This window comes from Lissotriton helveticus, chromosome 6 (assembly GCF_964261635.1).
Source record: "Lissotriton helveticus chromosome 6, aLisHel1.1, whole genome shotgun sequence".
Classification (NCBI taxonomy): Eukaryota; Metazoa; Chordata; class Amphibia; order Caudata; family Salamandridae; genus Lissotriton; species Lissotriton helveticus.
Genome location: NC_136067.1, coordinates 1,789,653,097 through 1,789,678,385, shown reverse-complemented (window position 1 = coordinate 1,789,678,385; position 25,289 = coordinate 1,789,653,097). Strand labels below are relative to the sequence as shown.

The window sequence follows — 25,289 nt, the reverse complement described above, 5'->3', positions numbered from 1 at the left end:
TATACAATGTCAAAGATTGAAGGTAAGTACAGAGCCTAAAAGCACAATGCAACACTCCAAGTTATCTGGCAGTGTGAGACCAGGTGAAAGTCACAAGTTCAGACCGACCACAATGATGTACTGGCTAGAGACAGGGGACCAGGTTAGTCCCCACTAAAAAAGTTACCTTCTAAAGTCTATTGCACAGAGTTCCGTTCATGGTGGAGGAGGCCACGAGGAGCAGGGAGTGCATCGCGGATGGTCATTGCTGTACCACAAAGAGCAGGAAGGGCATTGCAGGCAGTTGTTGCTGGGGCTTCGAGTTGGTGGTCCCCGTGGGCTGTCGATGCTGTGGTGCGAAGTGCTAATCTCATGACACTGGAGGTCACCCACACAAAGAGTCTGGTTCACTAAAGCTTTGTGTAGGCGGTCAGCGTGGAAGCGTAACCATTTTAACAGCTTGAACTCTACCCCACATGGAAAGATTTAAAATTTTCCATTTATCAAAGTCACGTTCAATTTGGACAATCAATGGATTCGGGTTATCTGTAATCATACATTCTATACCTTTATTTACTGGAATTACTAAATACTTAAGACGCGAGGACTGCCAATAAAAAGGGAAACCATCAGAAATAGGTAACGCTTCACTTTTGTCCCATTTTATTTCACAACAAGAGAATGAGGAAAAATTGTCTGATTTGAAGTAAGGATGGCAATGAGCTGGAAAGATTTGTTAGAGAAAGTAATATGTCATCAGCATATAAATAAAGTTTTGATTCGCCTGTGGGGAGGGGTATACCTATGACTGTATCCGATTAATGAATAGCGGCTGCTAAAGGTTCCACTGCTAAGAGAAAAAGAAGTGGGGATAAAAGACATCCCTGACACGTTCCTCTTCGAATCGGAAATGGTTCCGATAGAAAACCTCCACAATTTACTTGTGCAGAAGGATCATATAAGAGTCGCACTTTTTGAATAAACTGGTTCCCAAGTCTGAAGCGTTCCAGCACTTTGAAAAGATAGTCTCATTCTATGCAGACAAAGGCCTTTTCAGCATCTAATGATAAGGCTAGTTCATCTTGTGGATGATTTTTAGCATACCATAGGGTATGAGCAAATGTAAGTAATTGATTTCTAGAGGAATGTCCTGGAACAAATCCCACTTGGGTTGAATGATTTAAGTAAGGTAAAACCTTATGAGGAGAAGCCAGAATACTGGCAAATATTTTGATATTGCAATTCAGAAGTGAGATAGGACGATAACCGGCACAGAGCAAAGGATCCTTTCCAGGTTTAAGAAGTATTGCAATTATTGCTTTGTTAGAAAGGGGACCTAAGGAGTTATCTTGTTCAGCCTCCTGGAAGGCAGCATGTACGGAATCAATCGCATTATGCCCAGCCCAACGATAGAATTCTGCTGGAAAACTATCTTCTCCAGGTGCTTTGTGGTATGGTAAATGAGATATAGCTTGCACGATATCATCCCTGCTAATCTCTCCCTCAAGAAGGGCCCTTCCTTCATCAGAAAGACAGGGGAGATCTACCTTTGAAAGGAAGTTACTCAGTCCTTCTGTGTCTATTTGCGCCTCAGGTGTGTAGAGAGATGTATAAAAAGAAGCAATTCATTTACTATGTCCTATGGTCTAGTGAGAATATTACCTTGAGATGATTTAATAGCTGAAATGGCCATAGCTGCTTCTCTTTGTCTTTATTGTGCCGCTAATAACCGCCTGCCTTTTATCCTTGTTCATAATGACTTGTTTTCATTCTTTGGCAAATTCTGCCTTAGAGGTGAAGAGCCCATTTAGCGCCATTCGAGCTTGTTCGAACGCTTTGCGATTTTGCAGCGTTGGTGCTATGGTATATTGGTGTGTATACAATAATACGCGCGGCTCTAATTCTTTTTGGCGTGCAGGATTCCCTTTGTTAGCTAATGGCGCTTCTCACATTAATTGACCTCTAATAGTAGCTTTAGGCGCAGCCCACAACACTTTACCTGAATTCACCAAGCCCGGATTTGTGTAAATGTAATCTTGAAAATAATTTTGTAATTTTGATTTACCCTCAGGAGACTTATGTCGTCGTATGTTCCTGCGCCAAGGTTTGCGTCCTGGTCTAAGTATACCATCATCTATAGCTAAGAAAACCGGGGAGTGGTCAGATATTGCGGTTTCTAGAATGCAGGATTCTTGAATCGACTGGATCAACTTTTGAGATATTAAAAAAGAATCCAAACGAGATAGGGTACATGTGTTGGAAAATAGAATGTGTAGTCAGTGTCCGATGGATGTGAAAGACACCAATGATCAATTAATCCATTATCTGCTAATATCTCATCCATTAATGCCCTGTCAGCAGCATTATTTTTATCTAGGGGGCCCGTTTTATCAAAAATTGGGTCTCTCACACTGTTCAGATCACCACCTATGAGATACTGTGATGCCCCTATCTATATTAGTACGCGTTTTAAATGAAGAAAGAATGATTTTTTTGTTCCCGGAGCATAAACAGAACCTAACAAATATATTTATCTCTTATACGTAGCTTGGCAAATACATAACGACCATCAGGATCAGTCCATGTTTTTAATATGGTGACTTGGAGAGATTTGCGGATGAGAATTGCTACTCAACATTTGCGGGTAGGACCTGTGTTTGTAGGTTCATCCTTCTTTACATTACTGCAAATTACTTTGCCTACCCAGTCTCTACAGAGTTTTTCTGATTCCAATGTCTCTAAATGTGTCTCTTCAAGTAGTGCCACATCTGCCTTTTGGACTGAAGATATGACAGTACTTTTTTCCTTTTGATGTAATGAGTAAGCCCATGCACATTCCATGTTAGCACAGAAAGAGGGTATGTGTTGGCCGTGTTGGACATGTTTATGAAATGTCAGTGAATTTGAGTAAGCTTTAATAAGAGACTTATAAAATTTACAACATTTAAAAGGGTGACCTAAAACAACAAAATAGGTATGAGGGGGAAGGAGAACCCCTGGTTTAACAAAAATATATATAATCAATTTGCACAGAGAAAATGTAAAATATTAGAATAAGAAATTTGTAGATCTAATAAAATAAAGAGAAATGAAGCAAGTATATTATGTAGACTGATATATGATGATATAAGCTCCGAAAAATATTAAACTGTTAACCGCGGGTCTGTTTCTTCCAGGGCACCACCGCGGAGAGGAGCCCTGACGAAAGGATACCAAGTACGACTGCTCTTAGAGAATATACATATCATACCGTCACATAAGTTATAATAGTATATTAAATCTATTTGGATTTGTACAGTATACGTGCATATATAATATAAAATGAGTAATTCATTGGATTATGACGGAGTTAATCTCTGAAATTCAATAAATATATTATATATTAAATATGAAAACATTCATTGTTGTTTATGAATGCACATAATTTAGAAATTAATTGATATAGTATAAATATGCTAAACAGAATAAAAGAATAAAGATTGAATCAAATAGTAGCTAATAGTCTATCATAATGTAACATCCTAGTAAAACAGTATAGTCTAATATAGAAGAATGTAATATATGATAAAGTAACATTCGATTACGTAATATTTGAATACATTTTCAATATGTATTGTATGGTTTGACACTGGCTAGTGAGCCCTATTCTTACTGTACAAATGTAAGTAGTTAATACATTGTCCAGCGCCAAGAAACCAATCGGTGATAGCGCGCTTAACAAATACCTTAATAACATAACATAACATAGTTCATATTATTTTAAGTCAAAAAATATCAATGGTTATGAACAGTTAAATCTTGTCATATTACGGTTGTCAGTCTTCATCTGAGGCAGATTTAAGGGGAGAACGAGATTCATCTGTGTGTTGTTTTTGTGCAAAGGTAGAGGCAGCGTGCAACGCTGAAGATTTGTCATCTTGGGTACAAACAGCTTTCTGGATTTCTTCCTCTATGACGAGGGTTGCTAAAATTACGCCTTCTGTTATCAAATGGTTGTTGTGAAGAACTCAAGTTTGCATGAGTTTGATCAGTTGAGGTATCTTGCATATCCATGTCTTGCGTTTTCATCTGATCTAGGAATTGCTGTAAGTCTACTGGATCATAGAAATCTCTGAAATCTACATTTTTAGTAATACGAAAGCGAGCTGGCTCAAATAGACCATATTTGATGTCCATCTGCCGTAACTGAGGCCTAATGGCGAGGAATGCTTTGCGCCTCTTATTGGTCTCTTTAGAGAAATCTGCAGCCATGAGGATGATGTGACCCTTATATGAGTAGGAACCTTGCGAGCGCGCTGCAGTTAATAAATGTTGTTTGCTCAGGTCTTAAAAAACAAGTGATACGCGGTCTTGGCCGAGCTGTATTATCCTTCGGCAGAGGACCTATGCGGTGAGCTCTTTGTATTTCTAATGAAGGATCAAAGGTAATTTCAGTTAATTACGGAAGAACGTCACAAAGAAATAGCCTAGCGTTTTGATTTTCAATGTTTTCCGGAAATCCAAAGAAGCGAATATTATCCCTCCTACTACGATCTTCCAAGTCAACTAACTTACTGCGAAGGAATAGGATTTTCACTGTTGTCAATCTCAGCTCTTGTTTGTCAGTTTTTGTATGAAAACCCGCTAATTCAGCACCAACAGCTTTGGTTTCAGCTGTTAAAGATGATATGTTAGCATGCATTCCCTCTAGATGTCGACTGACCGCGGAAATCTCCTGTAGGATATGATTCAGTGTATCACCTTATGGAGAGGTGTTGACACTCTGAGGCTACTCTTTTGATGATGGAGCAGATCCTTTCCCAGGCATCTTGCTTGATTGTTTAAGGACTTCAGCAAAGAGGAGTGCTGTAGAGGAGTTAATTTTATTGTGCAGCTCTTCTTACTTGGTTGGTGCTTAAGCGAGGCCATTAATAAGCAGAAACGCTATTTTAAAACGCGATTTTACATTATTTTCGTTTTTTTTACTAAAGTGTGTAATATAGTTTAATTGATTCTGTACCTTACCTGGACCATTGCCCACACACCAGCATTGTAATTGTGCCCTCACCGCTCTTTTAGCGGGTCAAGTTGATCGGTGGATCCTCGGGTAGCCGCCATCTTGGGTGTAGTTGGGGAGGTCTGCCTGTAACATCACGCTGAGCGCTCTAGTGCTCAGACGGCCAGCTCAGGTGAGCCCTATTTAAGACGAGCACTTGCACGAGCTCAGTCTTGGGAAGCTTAATTTTATTGTGCAGCGCTTCTTACTTGGTTGGTGCTTAAGCGAGGCCATTAATAAGCAGAAACGCTATTTTAAAACGCGATTTTACATTATTTTCGTTTTTTTTTACTAAAGTGTGTAATATAGTTTAATTGATTCTGTACCTTACCTGGACCATTGCCCACACACCAGCATTGCAATTGTGCCCTCACCGCTCTTTTAGCGGGTCAAGTTGTTCGGTGGATCCTCGGGTAGCCGCATCTTGGGTGTAGTTGGGGAGGTCTGCCTGTAACATCACGCTGAGCGCTCGAGTGCTCAGACGGCCAGCTCAGGTGAGACTTATTTAAACCTACCATGCAAACGCGCAGCGGTGACGCGCAGCAGGCGTGCCCGACGCGCGCCGGAGTCGAGCCAGAGGCCAGCCCGTCTGCGCCCGTCCGCGCTGAGGACGGGCTGGACGCTGGACCCCCTCGTCATTTTTCACAGGTAACTTGTAGTTATACCTTCCGGGAGTTATTTGCTCTCAAACCATCTTTTTTGCCCTGTCATCATAGATTCTCTCCGGAGGGTATATTACACTCCTCAATGTGTCACACCTGCAAATCGGCTCTTTTGCGAGCAGCTACCAGGAAGAGTAGATCTCAGAACCCGTCGATGTTATCTTCCAGAAAGGGTTTTTTGGTTAATGCTAGGTCTCTCGTGAAAAATAACATCGCCTTTCACGAGTTTGTGTCGGATAGACAACCCGACTGGATGTTTGTTACTGAAACGTGGGCCTCTGAATCGTCGGGCCATGATTTACTACTGGCAATCCCTGAGGGTTTTAAATTGTTGAGGCAGGATAGACCTAAACGTAGAGGGGGGGGGGGGCTAGCTGTGTTATGCAAAGCCTCTCTGCCTTGTACAATAAAAGCTCTGTCTGAGGCCTCGGATGCTTTTGAGGCACTGTATTTTTCTATTCTATGTGCTCCTTTGGTCTCCTTTACTGGCATTCTTATTTACAGACCACCTGGCCCGAGAGCCAGTTTCAGTGGTGATCTTCTGAGGATTATTGAACCTTACTTTGGCAAACCCCATTTTACCAAATTGGGGGACCTGAATTTCCATTTGGATAATTTGGGGGACACTGACACCGCAATGCTGATGGACTCACTTGGAGCCTGTGAGTGTACCCAACTGGTGAATAGTCCCACCCATCGGGCGGGGCACATCTTAGATGGTGTGTTCACCAACGATCCCAGACTCTCAGCTGGACTTCCGGTGCCCTTAGTTTGGTCAGATCACTTGGCGGTACCTCTTGAGCTGGTTTCTGGCTCGGTGGAGCTGCATGCCCGGAATGCCTCTACTAGAGGCCCAAAAAGGAGCTACAAGAATATTACTAACGAAGCCCTTGCTCCATATATAAAGAACAGCAAGCTCTCTCTTATGAGTGAAGCTGACGAGGCAGCCCAAGAGCTTGCTCACTCCATCGCCAATGCTGTTGACGAATTAGCCCCTGCATCTTTTCGTTACTCAGCTCGGCGTAAACCTTCTGCCCCCTGGTTCACAGAGCCGTTAAGACTTTTGAGACAGAGCTGTAGAAGACAGGAGAGAAGATGGAGGAAGGAGTGGGACCCCATAGAAATAGACGCACATAAGCGCCTGTTGAGAGAATATAAGGCCAGGGTAATCAAGGAAAAACAGGAATTCTTCTCAACCCTCACTACCTCCCTTACTTCGTCTAGAGAACTTTTTAAAATCGTTGATTCTCTTTGTTCCCTCCAATTGCCTGATCCGGTTGTGGGCTCACAGGAGCTATGCAACAATATCTCCGAGTTTTTTCATAAAAAAATTGAGGATATATACGTTGCCTTGGAGACTCAGAGGGATTCCTTGGGGGACTCTTCCTCTCAAACCCTAGCTAAGCTAGAGTCCTGGTCGAGAGACCCCGCCTAGATCCTCTCTTATTTTCCGCCGCTTTCCCTGGAGGGACTGGATCTCCTGTTGGATCGAATAAAGTCGGCCTCACCTTTGGACCCCTGTCCTCTGAAGACTCTGAAAGAGTGTAGGCACACTCTTCTGCCGCCTCTTCTTGAAGTAATAAATGGTGCCTTGGATCAAGGTATCTTCCCTTCGTTATGTAAGAAGGCCATAGTGAAGCCCCTTCTGAAGAAACCCACCCTGGACCCAGAACAGCTTAAGAATTTTAGGCCTATTTCCCTGTTGCCTGCCCCCGCAAAGATACTCGAATCACACCTGAATTCACATCTATCGACATTTCTGGATTCCTCTGGGTTCCTAGATAGTTCCCAGCATGGATTCAGAAGGGCCCATAGTACGGAATCTGCACTCACTATGGTCGTGAATAACATCCGTCTGAAGGTGGATTCGGGCCAAACCACTGTGTTGGTATTACTTGACCTCACAGCAGCGTTTGATACCCTGTCTCCCTCTACGTTAACATCGCGTCTGAGGGAGGCAGGAATTGCGGGCTCGGCTCTGAGCCTTCTGCACTCTTTTTTACATCAGAGAGAGCAGATAGTCATGCTCGGAGAGTTCCTCTCCCCTGCCAAATCCTTGCAGTATGGGGTGCCACAGGGGTCGGCCTTGAGTCCGACCCTATTCAACATCTATGTGGCTCCCCTTGCGAGGTTAGTAAAATCGCAGGGGATGGAGGTCGTGTCATACGCCGATGACACCCAAATCATGGTGTCCCTGGCTCATTCTGTCACCACTTCCGCCGTCAACTTTAGGACTTGTATGCAGACAGTCTCGGACTGGATGATCCAAAATTCCCTAAAGTTGAATGGCGATAAAACAGAGATCCTGGTCTTTGGCAAGGACCAGGACATCTGGTCTAGTGAGTGGTGGCCTTCATCTTTGGGAACTTGTCCATCTCCCTCCCAATCGGCCAGAAATCTCGGCGTTATATTTGACACATCATTGTCCATGACTCTACAGGTCAATCGAACAGTGGCCACCTGCTGGGGAGTCATCAAGATTCGTAAAAGAATCTTGCACTATCTTTCTCCCCAAGCACGTAAGCAGACTGTGGTGGCACTAGTGGGTTCCAGGTTGGATTACTGCAACGCACTCTATGCAGACTCCAACAAGGGACTCATTCAGCGTCTTCAGGTTGTTCAGAACGCGGCCACTCGATTTGCCCTAGCCCTACCTAGAGCATCCTCTGCTACAATGGCCAGAAAGGGCTTGCAATGGCTTCCTATACAACAGAGGATTTTTTTTAAGATCTTGTGTCTGGCCTTTAGAGCTCTTGCGACTGATTCTCTAAACCCCTTGGGTTCCCTGCTAACTCGCCATGTGCCCAGTAGAACCCTCAGATCATCGGAGAAGAATCTGTTGGTGGTTCCCCGTGTTAGGAAGGTTCGTTGGGGCAGCAGAGCATTTTCCATTGTTGCCCCCAGGTTGTGGAACTCACTGACATTGGAGATTAAAGCCCTAACGTCCCTGTCCCTTTTTAAAAAAGCACTCAAAACTTGGTTCTTTATCAAGGCCTACCAGTAATAGAGCTTATTTGCACCAGCTAGCTTCTTTTTGGTTAGGCGCCTTGACGCCCATTGGGCTTAGTTGCGCTTTATAAATCTGTTTTCATGCATTCATTCAGTTACTCCCACGCTTAAGGTTTGACATTAAGATCAGTCTCGCAACAGTGCGTACAGATGTATGTTAGACCTCTGTAGTGCTTCTCCAAAATATACTTCCGTTAGGTGTTCTAAATTGTTGGGTGTATTGTGATGACAATTATTATCGTAAAGGCAAGCGCTTAAGAAAGCGTTATTAGCAGGGATCAAAACTGACTATTAATTCCAGCCACTTCACTATGTAATGTATCTTTTCCAATGTTACAAATGCTAGGTAACTTGTAAGGTTTGATATGTTTAGACGCTATATCAGACAATAAAATGAGAAAAAAAAATCACATTTTAATAAGTAAATGTTTTTCCGTCACTTCATTCAATACACAGCGAGCTAGAACTGCAACACAGTTTTCATAGTCACCACCTCTGTTTTCATATTGGTATATGAACTAAGTTGTACTTAGTAGTGGAATTGGATGAAGGAGAGGGATTCTGACAAACAAAGTTATTCACCAAAGCATTGGTTTCTGTGCATGCAAAGATTAGAGGCTCTTGAATTATGAAGGGTGAATTTATATCGCATTCTACTCAAAATATGACCTCTAAGTGGTTTGAGAATGTGTAAGAAAAGTTCAGTTTTGGCAGTGAAATTCATCCACAAATTTTAAATGTTGCAGAATATAAGTATGGTGTGCCTCATTTCTGTTTTAAAATCCTCTTTACAGGGCTGCTGTGTAATTATTATTATTTCTTTTTTTTTTTTTATTGTGCAAGACATTGATGGTACATAAAGAAAAGTCACACTGCGTCTCGCCAACAACCCGGAGGCAGGCCGCGATATGTACAGATGGTATACAACGACGGGAGTAATACAATGAAACATGCAGCATATCGAGTGACATATCATCGTGAGATGTCTGTAAACAGAATAACGCATGCAGATAAGCAGTGTAACAACAACAAATCAAGTGGTCTCACATTTTTTTTGGGTGCCGCAGACAGTCAATATCTCTCAAACACATGACGTCGCCCCATCTAATTGACGAGCGCGACATCCGTGGCTCAGTTAAACAGCATCTCAGTATAGACACGTTCGCGGTCACCTTTACGCCCAAAACCCCCACAACAACCCGGGGGAAACAACTAACTAGGTGCATAGCGGAAGTAGAAACACATCACATCAGGCAGATGCAGGGCTGTGAGTACAAGGGCCAGGTAGCTTTAAGAAGGATGTCAATGGGTAATAGGGGCAGTGTCGGGAGTATCCTATGAATCCCCCGCAGAGCGGGGGGCGGGGGGGGATAGGCAAGACGGTGAGTCCCAGGCAGCAAACAACTCACTGGAGGAAGAGTGTACACGGCGGGGGGATCTCAACCCATGTCATCAGAGACGCCCACGTCAGGGGAGTCCTCGGAGGCAGAAGAACCAACTCGCTCCCTGGTCCATTGAAGGAACGGCTCCCAAATGTCTTTAGGTCTGGAAGCGGTGGGCATAGACTCCCAGTAACGCGTGAGCTGTGTCTGGCCATAAGTCACGTCCTTGATCCATGCCGTAAACGCAGGCAAGGTCCTGCGGCCCCAGTTTATCGCCACCTGGCGTTTTGCGTAAAGAAGCAGTAGTGCGTGCAGTTTCCGGTCACCAGGCTCGGTGTCTCTAACATAACCCAACAGGCCCGTGAGCGGAGAAGGCTCGTCAGTTCTATGTAGAATTTGGTTAACGGCCGTGAAGATGGCCGACCAGTACTCATTTAATTTAGGGCAGTCCCATGCCACATGCAGTAAGGACGCGTCCACTCCACCACATTTCCAGCACGATGCATCCGTCCGGATGCCCATGCGATGTAGCAGTATCGGTGTGCGGTAATACCGGTGTAGGAACTTAAAATGGATCAGTCTTAGCCTATAATTTGGAGACAGTGCCGTGAGTTGAGCACAGCAGTAGTCCCACATGTCATCAGTAAGGGGGTCGTCCAGGTCTGCCGACCAAGCATGTCTGGCTGTAGGCACAGTGATCGGGGCTTGCTCTTGCATGCAATTGTATAGTCTAGAGACCAGTTTCGCGGGGGACGGTTTAGACAGCAGATTTTGGAGTGCATCGAGTTGTGGCGGCTCCTCTGGGAACTGGGGCCACAACTTTTTACATGACTCCCGGAGGGAGTGGTGCAGCAATGCGTCCGAGAAGGAGTCAGGTTGGCCGTCGTCGCGCGCCCCTAACTCAGCGAACGTCCCATCGGGATAGAGGTCAGCAAAGGTCGTTACGCGTTTCCCGCGGATCATGATCGTGTCACCCCTAGTACATAGGCAAGGCAGCATCGGGTTGCTTCGTAGTGGGATTGCCGGCGCATAGAGGAAAGTGAGTTTCGCCCGGATCCGCAGCTCTCGCCAAGACCAGCGGATCATTTCCGCCGTGTCTATGTCTTTCGACGGGCGTGTAACCTTGCCGTATAGCGCCACCTGGAGAGGCGACGGGTCCAACAGCGGCCAGTTCCACCGCCACGTGTGGTTGGTAGGGGGTGGGGAAGGCCCAGAAATGTAGAAATTGCGCTTGCACGCATAGCGAGTACAGCTTTAGGTCGGGCGCCCCGAGCCCTCCCTGTCGTAGTGGGAGCGTGAGCAGGGCCCAAGAGGATCTAGCCTGACCCCCTGACCCCCGGCCCACACCAGATTCAAAAGTAGTGATCGCACGCGTGCATGGAAATGAGCAGTCATGGGTAGCGGGACATTGACAAACAGATATAAAAATAAGGGGAGCACCACCATTTTCGCCAAGGCAATCCGCGCCACCAGAGAAAGAGGGAGCTTGTTCCAGATTTCTACCTTTCTCTCAAGCCAGTCAACAGCTCTCCCGAAGTTCAGGGACCATAGTTCCTGCGTGTCTCGACTCACCCAGATTCCCAGGTACTTCACCGCATCAATTTCCCACTGCAGGGGGTAGTCCGATGGAGGTTGTGTAGTGGCGTCAGTAAGGGGGAACGCAACGGACTTTGACCAATTAATGGATACTCCAGCTAGACCCTCAAAGCGCACGAATTCTCGGAGCAGTGGGTTCATGTTGTCAGCAGGGTCTATAACGTAGAGAGTAACATCGTCTGCGTATAAGGATATCAGCAGACTTCGGGCGCTGAATCCGATCCCTCGAGCCGTGTGGTGCTGACGGACTCTGGCCGCCAGCGGCTCCATAGCAATAGCGAAAAGGAGAGGAGATAGTGGGCACCCCTGCCTGGTCCCTCTTGAGATGCTGAAGGGCTCGGACACAAGACCGTTCACACTCACACGAGCCCTGGGTGCATCATATAATAGTTTTATAAGCGTGATGAAGTTATGGCTAAACCCCATCCTGCCCAGGATTCTGAACAAGTAGGGCCACTCCAAGGTGTCAAAGGCTTTGGTGGCATCGAGAAACACCACCGCAGCCTGAACGGAAGGGTGGAGATAGTGCAAGATAGAGAAAAGAGTTCTGAGGTTGTGGGAGGTTGCGCGGCCAGGAATAAACCCGGACTGGTCAGGGAGAGCTATGATGGGCAGTAACGGTTGGAGCTTGTCTGCGATGATCTTAGCGAAGATCTTGGCGTCCACATTGATGAGGGAGAGGGGACGATATGAGTCGAGTACCATGCCGTCTTTGTCGGGCTTCAGGAGGGTGATAATCAGGGCCTCGCGCATCGAGTCAGGGAGGGAGTTCAGTTCGAGGGCCTCAACAAACAGCGAATGCAGCCTCGGAGCCAACTCCTCCGCATACGTCTTATAAAATGAAGTTGTCAGGCCGTCTGGGCCGGGCGCCTTGTTCGCAGGCATGCTCTTGATGACCTGAGCTATGTCCTGAACAGTAACGGGGAGGTCCATGTATTGTCTGTGGTGATCATTGAACCAAACAAGGGCAATGGAATCAAGAAAACCGTCCAGGGAATCAGGGGCGACCGTCTGTCTAGTCGTGTAGAGGGATGCATAAAAATCAGTGAAGGCTTTTAGTACTGCTTCCTGGCCCACAACCAGGGAACCCGCGCTGTCGTGTATAGTGTGAATGTGGTGTGCTTGCTGCCGAGGGGCGATCAGCCTGGCCAAAGTTCTGCTCGGCCTGTCCCCCTCCCCATATCTACGGGCTTCAGCTTGTTTCCCCAGAAATGTAACTTCTCGTTGTGCCTCCTCATTAAATATGAGCAGTTTGGCTTTAAGGCGGCCAGCCAGCTCCAATGTCGGGTCCTGACAGAAGGCCAGGTCTAACTCTCTCAACTCCCCCTCCAACTGGGACAGTGAACGGCGTATGGTGTGTAGTACCCCTGCCTGTCTAGCTATACATTGGCCCCGTATCACCGCCTTGAAGGCGTCCCACACAATAGCCTCTGAGGAGGCCGACCCTTCGTTATTCTCAAAGTACTTCACAATGTCAGTTCTTATTTCCTCGGTAAACACCAGGTCTGTAAGGGCATGAGGGGGTAAGCGCCAGGAAAACGCCCTAGTCGTGATGCCAGGAATCCTCAGCTCAAGTGCGCAGGGGGCGTGGTCCGAAAGTGACCTAGCCTGGATGTCAACATTCTCCACCCACGTCGCCACCTCAGGTGAGACCAGCCAAAAGTCTAGTCTCGACCAAGCAGCTTGATGGCATGTGATACAAGTCCCCATTCTTTCACCAGGATGTCTAACCCTCCATACATCAGACAGCAACCCCTCATCCATCACATCAAGTATTGCCTGTCTCGCTCTAGCATGCGTGGGCCTGGCCACGCCTTGTCTGTCTAAGTCATTATCTAGCACAACATTAAAGTCCCCCCCGATCACAATCGAATGACAATCTAACAGAGCAATTTGTGCCCAGACATCGCGAAAGAAATCCGGGTCATCCACGTTCGGACCATATATAGCAGCCAGAACCATCGGCCTACCCTGTAAGGATCCATGCAAAATGACATATCGGCCCTCCTTATCAAGCACGCATTTGTGTTCCTTCCAATCCAGCCCCCTACGCACAAGGACAGCCACCCCCCGAGCATAATTAGAATAAATGGCGGAGTGCACCTGTGACCATCTAGAATGCCTCAGTCTCGGCGACGGAGTTGCGTTTATGTGAGTTTCCTGCAAGAAACATATGTCCACATTGTGTCTGGCCAGCATACCGTGCACCAACCTAGCTTTTTTGTAGTCCCCAAGGCCTCGGATGTTCCAGGTCCACAACTTAACCCCCCCCATGACAGCAACTCAGCCAAAGTATCTGGACTCCCACCACCCGCACCCCAAACGACTCCAGAAAGCCCGCACACCACACACTCAACAGCTCTCTGCGTAATGTATAGACAAAATTACCTTCCATCGCGCACCAGTTCAAAACAAGAAACCAAACACCCAACCATCCCCTCCACCCCCCACCCACGCCAACCCCCCAATCAGGTTGCGATATAACCCTTAGCGTGCTAAGACCAGCACTACAGTTAAAGAGAAACAAGAACAACGGGATGTACCCCATGGGGGCGAGGTGCTCCCGGCTTACACCCCCGAATACTCGGGGTGGCTGCACAGTCAAGGATCTTCACAGCATTCGAGAGGTAGCCTGTCTCTTGAAGGTGCTATAGACGGAACACTATATGAGAGATCAGCGACACAGACCTGGGCCTCCACTCAACGTCCAGTTCATCCCCCAGGCAGGGCAGACAGGCCAGGCCACTGGCAGCGAAGTCCTCCGGCACCCCACGCACGTGAAACAGCCAGGGCCGCTCATATGGGCAACAAAGGTGGCGGCTGTCCGGCCAGCTAAGTTCGATGTAGTCAATCATTGTCGCTCATCTGGTCTGCGCCCTCCTCCAGTCTGGGCGACTTGCGGCGAGCACTGGGGCCGCAAACGTGCTTGGCGAACTTCAGAGCTGATTTTGCGTCTGTGAAGAAGTGTGCGGCCTGCTCATGTACAACTTTCAACTTGGCCGGGTATAATAGGGAGTACGGAACTCCGGCTTGCATCAGTAGTTTCTTGGCCGGCATAAATTCCTTCCTGGCTGCCTGGACAAGAGGAGTGAAATCAGGATAGAATGAGAGATGGTTTCCTTTGTGGGTGATCTTGCCTTTCTCCCGGGCTAGCCTCAGAATGCGGTCCCGATCCTGATAATTGAGCAGTTTGGCAAGAATGGGCCAAGGAGGGGCGCCCGTCGGTGGTTTCTTGCCCAGGGACCTATGTGCCCTCTCAACCGTGAACACCTGGGAGAGGTCGGGGTCAAACAGCTCGTGTAGGAGATCAGTGACAAACACCTCCATCCTCCCAGTGTTGTCCGTCTCCGGAATGCCAGTGATCCGAATGTTGGATCTGCGGGACCGAGCTTCCAAATCATCTGTCTTAGCGCGCATGTATTCCAGTTCCCGCTCAATGTTAGTGATATGTTGTTTAGTCTGCTGTTGGAATTCGCTGCATTCCGTTTGCCTGTTCTCAAGGCAGTCTAATCGTGTCTCATGCATATCCACCTTGGATTTCACCGTCTCAAGCTGCGCGGACATTGCATCCAATTTCGAGTCAATGCTCTTGAGGCTAGACCGTACCTCCATTATCAAGGCGCCAAAATCAATGTCAGGTGTAGGACTAGTAGAGGGGGGCGTCGCGGCCTCCTGATCCGCCTGAGACTGTTTGGCCTTTTGTTTTTGCTCAAAAGTGAGCTTGGGTTGCCTCGCATCTCTATTGCCTCCCATCATGGATTCGTGGATCGGCCTCCTTGTTTGGCGCGCTTGGTCACCCTCCCCCGCGCGCCGCAAAGCTCGACACCAAGGCCAGCCCGGACCAAAGCAAGTTTTTACCAAGGGAATCCGGGGGGGTGCGCTGATCTACAGTTCCAGTGAACTCAAGCGGTCTGTCCCAGGGAATAATGCAGCTCAAGCCAGCGCCGCTCGGGACAGGGGCAAATGGTAAATCCCACACCGAGAGTCACAAGCAAATCATGATGTACGCACCAGGGGCGCGCCGCCTCCATATGTGGCCAGCAAGGCTCAGCTGTGCAGGGATCCACCAGGCAGGATCTGGTCTCTCCTCGATTCCGCCGAATGACCGGGCGGCAGCTCCCCACACCGCACCGCTTCACCAAGATGGCGGACTCACCTCCAGATCAGCGCCGACCTGCTGTAGGAGGCTCTCCCCAGGTCCGAATTGGCTTCCACGCACTATGTAGGGCTCAGATTCCGCCTCCTTAGCTCAGCGATCCACGGCGGAGCTCCAGCAAGTGCCGCAGGGGCTCGTGCAGTGTGCCAGCAATCCAGCCGTGCAGGCCTTAGAATCCTCGGTGTCCGGTGAGCAGCAGCCGCCGCCTCGGGCTCCGCAGCGGCGGGCGGGTTCGGGCAGGCAGGTCCTCAGCGCCAGATCTCTTGCGCCAGACGCCCGATTCCTCCAGGAGTGCGATCGAGTGTGCCCCCGATCTTGCAACGCTCATACACCCGTAAGGCAGGGTCTCTCGGTAGCGTTAGGCAGGATTATTGCAGGATTGTCAGTGTGCAGCCGGCGGAGCTCGCTCACAGAGCGGCCATTTCGCAGCTCGGTTAGCCACGCACCCGCTGCTGTGTAATTATTCATAGCGTTGGAGCACTCCTTCATGGAATGTGCTCGTTTTCCTCATGACTCCGCCCATAAATTCAGTCACGTTCGGGGAAGTGCTCTGAAAGGGGCGGAGACAGTTAGAGCAACCTCGGCCTATGTGCATGCGAGGGCATGGGATTCCTGAAATGTTGAAGGCCAGCTGACGGCACCCTCATCTCAGAATCTTGCCGCGACGAAGGAAGTCATTTTAAGCACCGCACAGCCTCGAAATGCACACGGAACGACTCTGCAGGTTTCCGTGGAGCAAAATTTGTCAAAAATTCAGCCCTTACTGAATAATTAGGAAACAATTAGGCTCTAACCCACAGTCAGACCATTTTATTTACTTGTATAGTGAGCAATGTGTTCATTACTTGCCATTTGGCTCTCATCTTTTATCTTCCAAATGGGACTTGGGGGTAGCCCTTATTTTTGTCAAAATTACCAAATATATCTGCAGAAATGAAGCAATCATCAAGAGCACAACAATACTTCTATTTTTCTCATGTAACATACACTTTGTATCGTAAATGTATTCCATAAAAGGAAAATGCTACTTACCAGTATGCATCTGTTCTTGGCATGTAGGGCTGTAGAACCACACACTATTGCATTAGATCTGTTGGTGGGCCCGGATGATTACACTTTGTTGTTGTCTTGGAAGAGTCTTTGTCTGTTGGATGACTCATCCCTTAGACCGTAGTGCGCATGGGCATCGACTCCATCTTCAGATTGTTTTCGCCATTGGGCAAATGATGGAGTTGTATGAGTACATATAGAGATGACCATGTATTGTGTATCTAAATGAGATAATACTGGAACAGCCACCGGTAGCCGGGGAGGCGGGTGGGCGTGTGTGGTTCTGCAGCCCGACATGCCAAGAACAGATGCATACTGGTAAGTAGCATTTTCCGTTCGAGGCATATGGGCTGCATGCCATACACTATTGCATAGATTGCACAGCAGTTTCTCCCTTAGGGGCGACCACTCGTGTCTGTTGCAGTAGTTTGAAATAATGTTTTGAGTACAGCCTGGCCCACACTTGCTTGTTGTTTTGCCTTCACAATAGTGTTTAGTGAATGTGTGCGGAGTAGACCATGTAGCTGCTTTATATATATCATCTAATGGTATGTTCCATAGGAATTCCATAGATGCCCCTAATTTACGGGTAGCATGAGCCCTAGGGGGAATGGATAGAGTGTGTTTTGCTTTTTGATAACAAATCTGAATGCACTTAACAATTCATTTTGCAATGCCTGATTTTGAAATTGGATTTCCCTTATGTGGAGGAGAAAAAGACACAAACAGTTGTTTAGTTTTACGAAAAGGTTTTGTCCTATCAATGTAGTAGAGAAGCGCTCTCTTCACATCTAATGTATGTTGAGCTCTTTCTGACACGGTTTGTGGTTGGGGAAAAAATACTGGCAACTCAATAGATGGATTGAGGTGGAAAGGTGAAATGACCTTTGGCAGAAACTTTGGATTTGTTTTAAGAACCACTTTATTATGATGAAGTTGTATAAATGGTTCTTGAATTGTTAATGCTTGTAACTCACTTACTCTTCTAAGCGAAGTCATAGCTACTAAAAAAGCAATTTTCCATGTCAGGAATTGTAATTCAGACTAATGTAATGGTTCGAAAGGAGGACCCATAAGTCTTGTGAGGACATTTAAGTTCCACACTGGAGAGGGTGGTATTCTAGGAGGAATTATTATTTTAAGTCCCTCCATAAACGCTTTGATTGCAGGTACTCCAAACAATGACAAATGTTGTCTGTTTTGAAGATATGCTGCTATAGCAGCAAGATGTAACCTGATTGAGGAATACGCTAAGTTAGATCTTTGTAGATGCAACAAATAGCATATAATGTTTTGTATGGAAACATCTAAAGGATTGATGTTGTTATTTGTACAATATACAACAAACCTGTTCCACTTTGCTGCATAACATGCTCTAGTGGTAGGGCGTCTTGCTTCTTTTATGACGTTCATACAATCAGGTGGCAAATTTAGATATCCAAATTCTAAGACCTCAGGAGCCAAATCGCTAGATTGAGCTGCATTGGGTCTGGATGCATAATCTCTCCCTGGTTCTGTGTTAATAGATGTGGAGTGAGTTTTAGTTTGCGATGTGGTACTACTGACATCTCTAGTAGCGTGGTGTACCAAGGTTGTCTTGCCCACGTTGGTGCTATGAGAATCAGTGTGAGAGAATGTTGCTGTAGCTTGCGAACCACTAATGTAATTAGTGGGAGAGGTGGAAAAGCGTACGTAAATTTGTTTGACCAGTTCATCCATACCGCATTGCCTTTGGATAATGGGTGTGGGTATCTGGCGGCAAAGCTTGGGCATTTGGAGTTGTGGTTTGTAGCAAACAGATCTATCTCTGATTGACCCCACTCTTGAAAAAATGGCTGAAGAACTTGATGATGAAGTTCCCATTCGTGTATCTGTTGTCTCTGACGACTTAACAGATCTGCAACTTGATTGTGAACTCCTGGTAGATGTTCTGCCAATAGAAAAATGTTTTGAGGAATGGCCCATCTCCATATGCTCTGTGCCAGCCGGGAGAGCTGTAGGGAGTGTGCTCCTCCTTGTTTTTGAATGTAATACATTTCGGTCATAGTGTCCTTCCGGACTAGTTCAGCTTTGTTTGACAGGTAATGCTGAAACGATTTTAGAGCTAGAAAAAGTGCTAGTAACCCCAGATGATTTATGTGGAGTAGTTTTTTTTGCATTGTCCATGTACCCTGTAATTTTGTAAATGCGCTCCTCATCCTGTGAGAGATGAGTCTGTGGTTAGTGTTATCTGTGGAACAGGTTCTATTAACGGCCGGCCCTTAGAAAGGTTCTTGGTGTTCCACCATTGCAGAGAGCGATATGTCCGGTCGTCTACCACCACCAGATCTGTTATTTGTTGCTGAGCCTGATTCCACTGACTTGCCAAGCACTCTTGAATGGGGCGCATTTGTAGTCTTGCATACGGCACTATGAAAATGCAAGATGCCATCATTCCTATTAGTTGCATAAACACTCGAGCTGGTAGTGAGTGTTGTGGCTGGAATCTTTTGATAAGATCCTGCATAGTATGCATTCTTGCTGGGTTGGGGTACGCTATTGCTTTGGAGGTATCTTTTGTAGCTCCCAGATACTGCTGATACAGGGATGGTTGGAGATGGGATTTCTTTTGATTTATTGAATCCCAGTTTGTGTAGCAGACATATTGTTTGATGCGTGTGCTGTACACATTGGTTGTATGACTTGGATTTTATTAACCAATCGTCCAGATATGGGAAGACAGGAATGTTGTCCCTTTTTAAGTGTGCTGCTACTACTGCTAGCCACTTTGTGAACACTCGAGATGCTGTAGTTACTCCGAAGGGGAATACCTTGAATTGGTGGTGTTGACCTTCTAGAATGAACCTTAGGTAATTTCTGTGCGATTGATGTATGGGAATGTGGAAGTAGGCATCCTTGAGATCTAATGTGGCAAGGAAGTCTCCCTTCTTTAGCAACCGTAGAACCTGTTGTAGTGTGACCATATGAAAGTGGTCTGATTGTATGTACAGGTTTAGGGGTCTTAGATCTAAAATAAGTCTGAGGGACCCGTCCTTTTCGGGTATGAGAAAGTATAGAGAATAAACTTCTGTGTGTTGATGTTCTTTTGGGACTGATTCTATTGCGTTCTTTTGCAGTAGAGATTCCACCTCTTGTCTTAGCAGTATGAGGTGTTCCTGTGACATAGGACGCTGTCTGGGTGGTATTGTTGGAGGAGTGGAAGTGAGCTCCAGACAATAACCTGACTGAATTATTTGTCTTACCCACCTGTCTGTGGTGATGGAGTTCCAGACAGGTAGGAACAGTTGTAACCTCCCCCCGACAGGAGTGGAATGGTCTGGGGGGATGGAAGGGAAGTCACTGTTTGGGAGTAGAGGTGTTGCGATTGTTGTTTCCTCTACCTCTACCCTTATTGTTGTTTCCTCTATTACCTCCTCTATAATATCCTTTATTAAGCGAGGTTTGGTTGAGTGCTTTAAAAGAAGAGGAGGTATTGTCAGTTTGGAAACCCTTAGAGGCGCCCCTGTATGAGGAGTGACAAAAGGAAGGTCTATGGGCTTGTTTTTTTAAAGCTCCCATGGATTTTGCAGTGTCTGTATCTTTTTTCATCTTTTTCTAGTGCAGTATCAACTGATGGACTGAAAAGATGTTCTTGGTCAAAATGCTGGTTTAAGATACTGGCTTGTACTTCTGGTTTTAACCCAGAGATGCGTAACCATGCATGTCTACGCAACAATACTCCTGTGTTTATTGCTCTAGAAGCTGTGTCTGCCATGTCTAGCGCACATCTTATAGAGGTATTTGTAATAACTTTGCCTTCCTGTATTAGGTCAGAAGCCCTGGTCTTGTATTGCTCTGGCAAGTGTTGCATGAGTGACTCCAACTCATCATAATGAGCTCTATCATATCTTGCTAACAAAGCTTGAGTGTTAGCAATCCTCCAGACATTAGCAGCTTGTGAAATAGTGTGTTTTCCCGAAGCATCTAAAAGCTTAGACTCTTTGTCAGGAGGTGGAGCATCTCCTGTTGTCTGCGAATTAGCTCTTTTTCTCGCATTTGACACTACTAGTGAGTCCAATGGCAACTGTCCTTTAATGTATGTTGAATCCGTTGGAGCTGCCTTGTACTTTTTTTCTAGTTGGGGGTTAAAAGCCTTGATCTGACTGGGTCCTTAAATATTTCAGGTGCATGTCTTACCACTCCACTAAGTATTGGAAGTGTGGTTGTGGTCTTATGTGATGACATTAAAGTGTCCATTAGGAAATCTTCTTTCATTGTATCTGTGTGTAGGTCTACCCCATGGAAAGTGGCTGTTCTATGAATGAGCTGCGTAAACCCAATAGTGTCATCTGGGGGAGATGGTCTAGATGGGTATACAAAAGGGGATGATGGACGGAGCGTCTGAACAAATCAAATCCCCTTTTGTATCGCTTTGTTCGCCCTAAGTGTGGCCGGGTATGCTCAGACGTGAGTCCCTTGCTCACTTGGCCACTGGATTCAAGATAGCCTGGCTGATGAGGATTATGAATCCGAAACCGGTCCCAGGATGCTTGTATCCGGTCCAGGGAAGATATGGCTTGGCAGTTCGGGCTGGACTGTTCCCATGAGGCACAGGGTCAGACTGGTTTGCATATGGCCATGTCTGAACTGGGGTGGCTGAGTGAGCTAAAGAATGGTGATGGATTAAACCCAGATCAGTTGACTGGGGGTGAGTGTTTGATTTGCTCAAACGCTCCGTCCATTATCCCCTTTTGTTTCGCTAGATGGGTATACATCATCTTGAGGTAGATCTGGTGCATTATAATATTCCCATGGGTCCCCTGATGGCCCAGGAATATCATCTGGGTCATTAATGTCTAATATGTGATGTTCACTCCCTATGTCCTGTGAGTAACTATCCCCATCATCCTCATCTTGTGGTACAAGACTATGTGTACTAGATGGTGAAATTACAGGAGAAATATCTACTGGTACTTGTCTTTCTGGTGAAGGGATCCTCATTGGTGAAGTTTGAGCATGCTTTTTTAGGGGAACTGGCGGTGTTTTAGGATAGTCCATTTTCCTCTTTTGAGGCACTGAAGTGATATGTCCAGTCTTTGGATTAATATGAAGAGTTTTTTGCTTTGGATCAGGTTTAAAAAGCTCTTTTACTGGCAAATCTTTTTCGGCACTAATTTACATGGTATGGAGCAGAATTGCTTAGGTTTAACAGCGTCCATTGTCTTTGGAGCAGGTTTTGGTTTCGGTTCCAAAGACTTTTTCTTAGGATCCGTGCTCTTTGGATCCGGAGTTTTTGTTCCCGGAGTACGTTTCGACTCATCTACCTTCGGAGCAAAGTATGTTTCGGTACCGGAACCTTCTTCGTGTCCACTTTTTTCGGAACCGGGGTGGTTTTTGGTTCGGTGGGTTTGGGAACCTCTTTCGGTGCCGAACTTGCTTTCGATTCAACCACTTTCAGTACCGAAGGATGCTTTGGTGCCGGTACCGGTGTTAATTTGGGTTTCAGGACCTTCTACTTTTCATGAACGACAGACTGACTCGAGCCCGAGTCGACTGGAGGCTTTTTTGTAATCTTCGCTGCTGAGCCCAAAGGCGGGGCGTCAGAAGGTTTTGGTCGGTGTGCACCTGGACCCGAAGGTGGAAGTGGAACCGAAGCCTGTCCCAGTATGGTGGAGTGAACAGGGTTGACGTCTGTACTCACGACCTGTTGACCAGCTGGAAGATCTTCATCTTCGAATTGATCCTCTACTCCGGAAGCTGAATCCTCTGTTCAGAAGCGATGTCTTCGTGCTATTGTTCTTCGGCGTCTACTTCAATTGGAGCCTCGTCTATGATGAGGTCTGGTGTCGAAGATGACTGTGCCATGACTCTTCGAGCTCGACGGTCCCGGATTGTTTTCTTGGACCGGAACGAAGCACAGGCCTCACAGTCTCGACTCTCGTGCTCTGGGGATAAGACGAGATTGCAAAGCTCATTAAGATCGGTGTGAGGGAATTTGTGTCCACACCGAGGGCACTTCTTGAAGGGTGTTCTTTCCATGAGCCAAAGGCCCAATGGTGCAGTTGGGCTGACGGCCCCGACGAACGCTGGAATGGAGAAGTGAAGTCTCTATTCGACGCTGGTAACCGGAATCAATGTCGAGGATGATGCTGATGGTATTTTGATTAATTTATGGATTCGAAAAGAGATCGGTAACGGGACCGAACGATAAACACATCCGAGCCCGATGGCGGAAAAAACAATCTGAAGATGGAGTCGATGCCCATGCGCACTACGGACTAAGGGAGGAGTCATCCAACAGACAAAGACTCTTCCAAGACAACAACAAAGTGTAATCATCCGGGCCCACCAACAGATGGTGATCTTATGCAATAGTGTGTGGTCTGCAGCCCATATGCCTCGAACATACAATTTATCGTTAACAAGCACTGCTTCAGACTTTGAATCAAGATGTTTTTAAATACGCAAACATATTTTCTCCTCAAAATCAGATAGTCAACTGAGCACTTTTCTTCTTTATGAAAAGTATAATGAAACACTTGCAGCATATTGGTGTTCGTGCATAAAATAAGGGAGTAAAGTCTTAAACATGTAAATTGTTATTCTTACAGAATACAGTCACGTTCTTAAACTCTAGTTCACTGACCACCATATGCCACAAATAAAGGTATACAGCAACAGGTTTGTGGTCGTATAGTAAGATTTCCGCATTAAATGCACATTAACACATTTCAGTGGTTGAACACAGTACTTAAATTGAAATGTATTATCTTGGTACCATACCCTAACCGTTTCAACTCAGTTTTCACTACTGCGAGCCCATTTAGAGAAGCATTCAGCCAAGCAAGAGCCTCATCCATGTTTTGCTAATAGTGCAAAAACAGTTATATGCCCTCTCTCACCAGGAAAAGTGGAGTTTGAGGTTTTAGCTATAAATGTGTATACCTTTTGCTATATTTCTACAACTGACTAGCTTGCAAAAAAGAAAATCTGCTGAACTCAATTGTAATATCTGATCTTCTGTCTTCACGAGGCATGTACCTCGATTACAAACTGATGTACGTAGTTAATCTGTTTCTGTAATTTCAAGGAGCCCCCTGGCAATCTTTAAAAGTTCTAGGCATCTTCCAGGATGGATGGTGGCCAGGTGACATCTTATCAGAGAACCCGCCTACATGAATCTAAAGAGTTAATGAAACATAATGCTATCACAAAGGTTCCTCTAAAAAGGTTTTAGTGGTTTTTATAACCAGGGACAATTAGGGAATACTTGTTTCAGCATTCCTTCTGAGCCCTGATGGTACTGTATATTTAAAATAAAATTGCAATGTGAACTGTCTGCTAAAAGCACTTTTTTTTTGTTTGTGCATTTTGTTTGTCACCCGGTGTCACACTAACAACTCTGCATCTCATTCGAGAGCACATTATACTGAGAGAGAAGATGAAGAAGACAGTTTTTTGTTTCCCCAAGGGGCAAGTACTTCTGTTAAAAGCATCTTTTATGAGATTACTCTTTCTGAATTACCAATAACTCAAGCCAATGAATTAGATACCCTGCACTAAAACTTAATATTTGCTCAATTCTTATTCATATATTGCAGACATCCCAGGTGTAACATGGGGGAAAAGTGTGCTAAATGCTTAAACCTACTTAAGGTGCCAGTAGATTGAACCTTTCTCTCACTCAATCAGCTGGCTGTCAGGTCACAATCATTCATTTGGTAATAGAGGCTTCCCTGCTATTCTCAATATTATACATAAAACTACCATTTAATACACCCTTGAAGAAAAAGAACAAATACACTTATACATTGTCCAAATATGAAACTTGCTAGATTATTTACTTTTAGAAAGCATCCTTGGTCTCATAAAGGCTTCGAAAAACTTAGAGAATTGTCTTCAGCACCAGAAACCTTGTTAAGAAAATGTTTTTATCTGAAATTAATAAAACTGCTAACACAAAAATGAAAGAAAATGTGTAGTTTGTTTCCATGGTCAGCCAAATATCTTTCTTTCATAAACTCACAGGTAGGAGCATGGCACTCAGTAGTTGTGACTGACAACAGATGCCAATATTTTCTGCTTCAGTATAGCTAGTATACACAATACCAGTGGAGAGAATGGTGCAGGGAGTGAATGAGTGTATTTATGGTCACACGCCAACTATGGCTTTCTTAAAATAAATGCCCATGCTCCAAATGTGCATCACAGATGCATTTATTATAGCAATTCAAAAGGCATCCTTTAGCTTCTGGGAATAATTCACAAACAATGAAAAAACACTATGTTCAAGACATCAAGCTTGTAAGAGTGAAATAAGGCACTTTCTGATTTTACATTTTTATTTGATTTCTCTGATGCGGAGGGAGAAAAATGATAATAGCAGAAAACTGGAGAGAATAAGTGGACTGAAGGAACAAAAGGGAGTAAAGGGGCCCAAA

At 45.8% G+C, this 25,289-nt stretch overlaps 1 protein-coding gene across 1 annotated transcript in view; it reads right to left on the bottom strand.

Annotated features, from left to right (window-relative positions):
- The window catches only part of LRPPRC (leucine rich pentatricopeptide repeat containing), an 848,306-nt gene that overhangs the window by 694,068 nt on the left and 128,949 nt on the right, over positions 1 to 25,289 (bottom strand). The window lies entirely within an intron of this gene.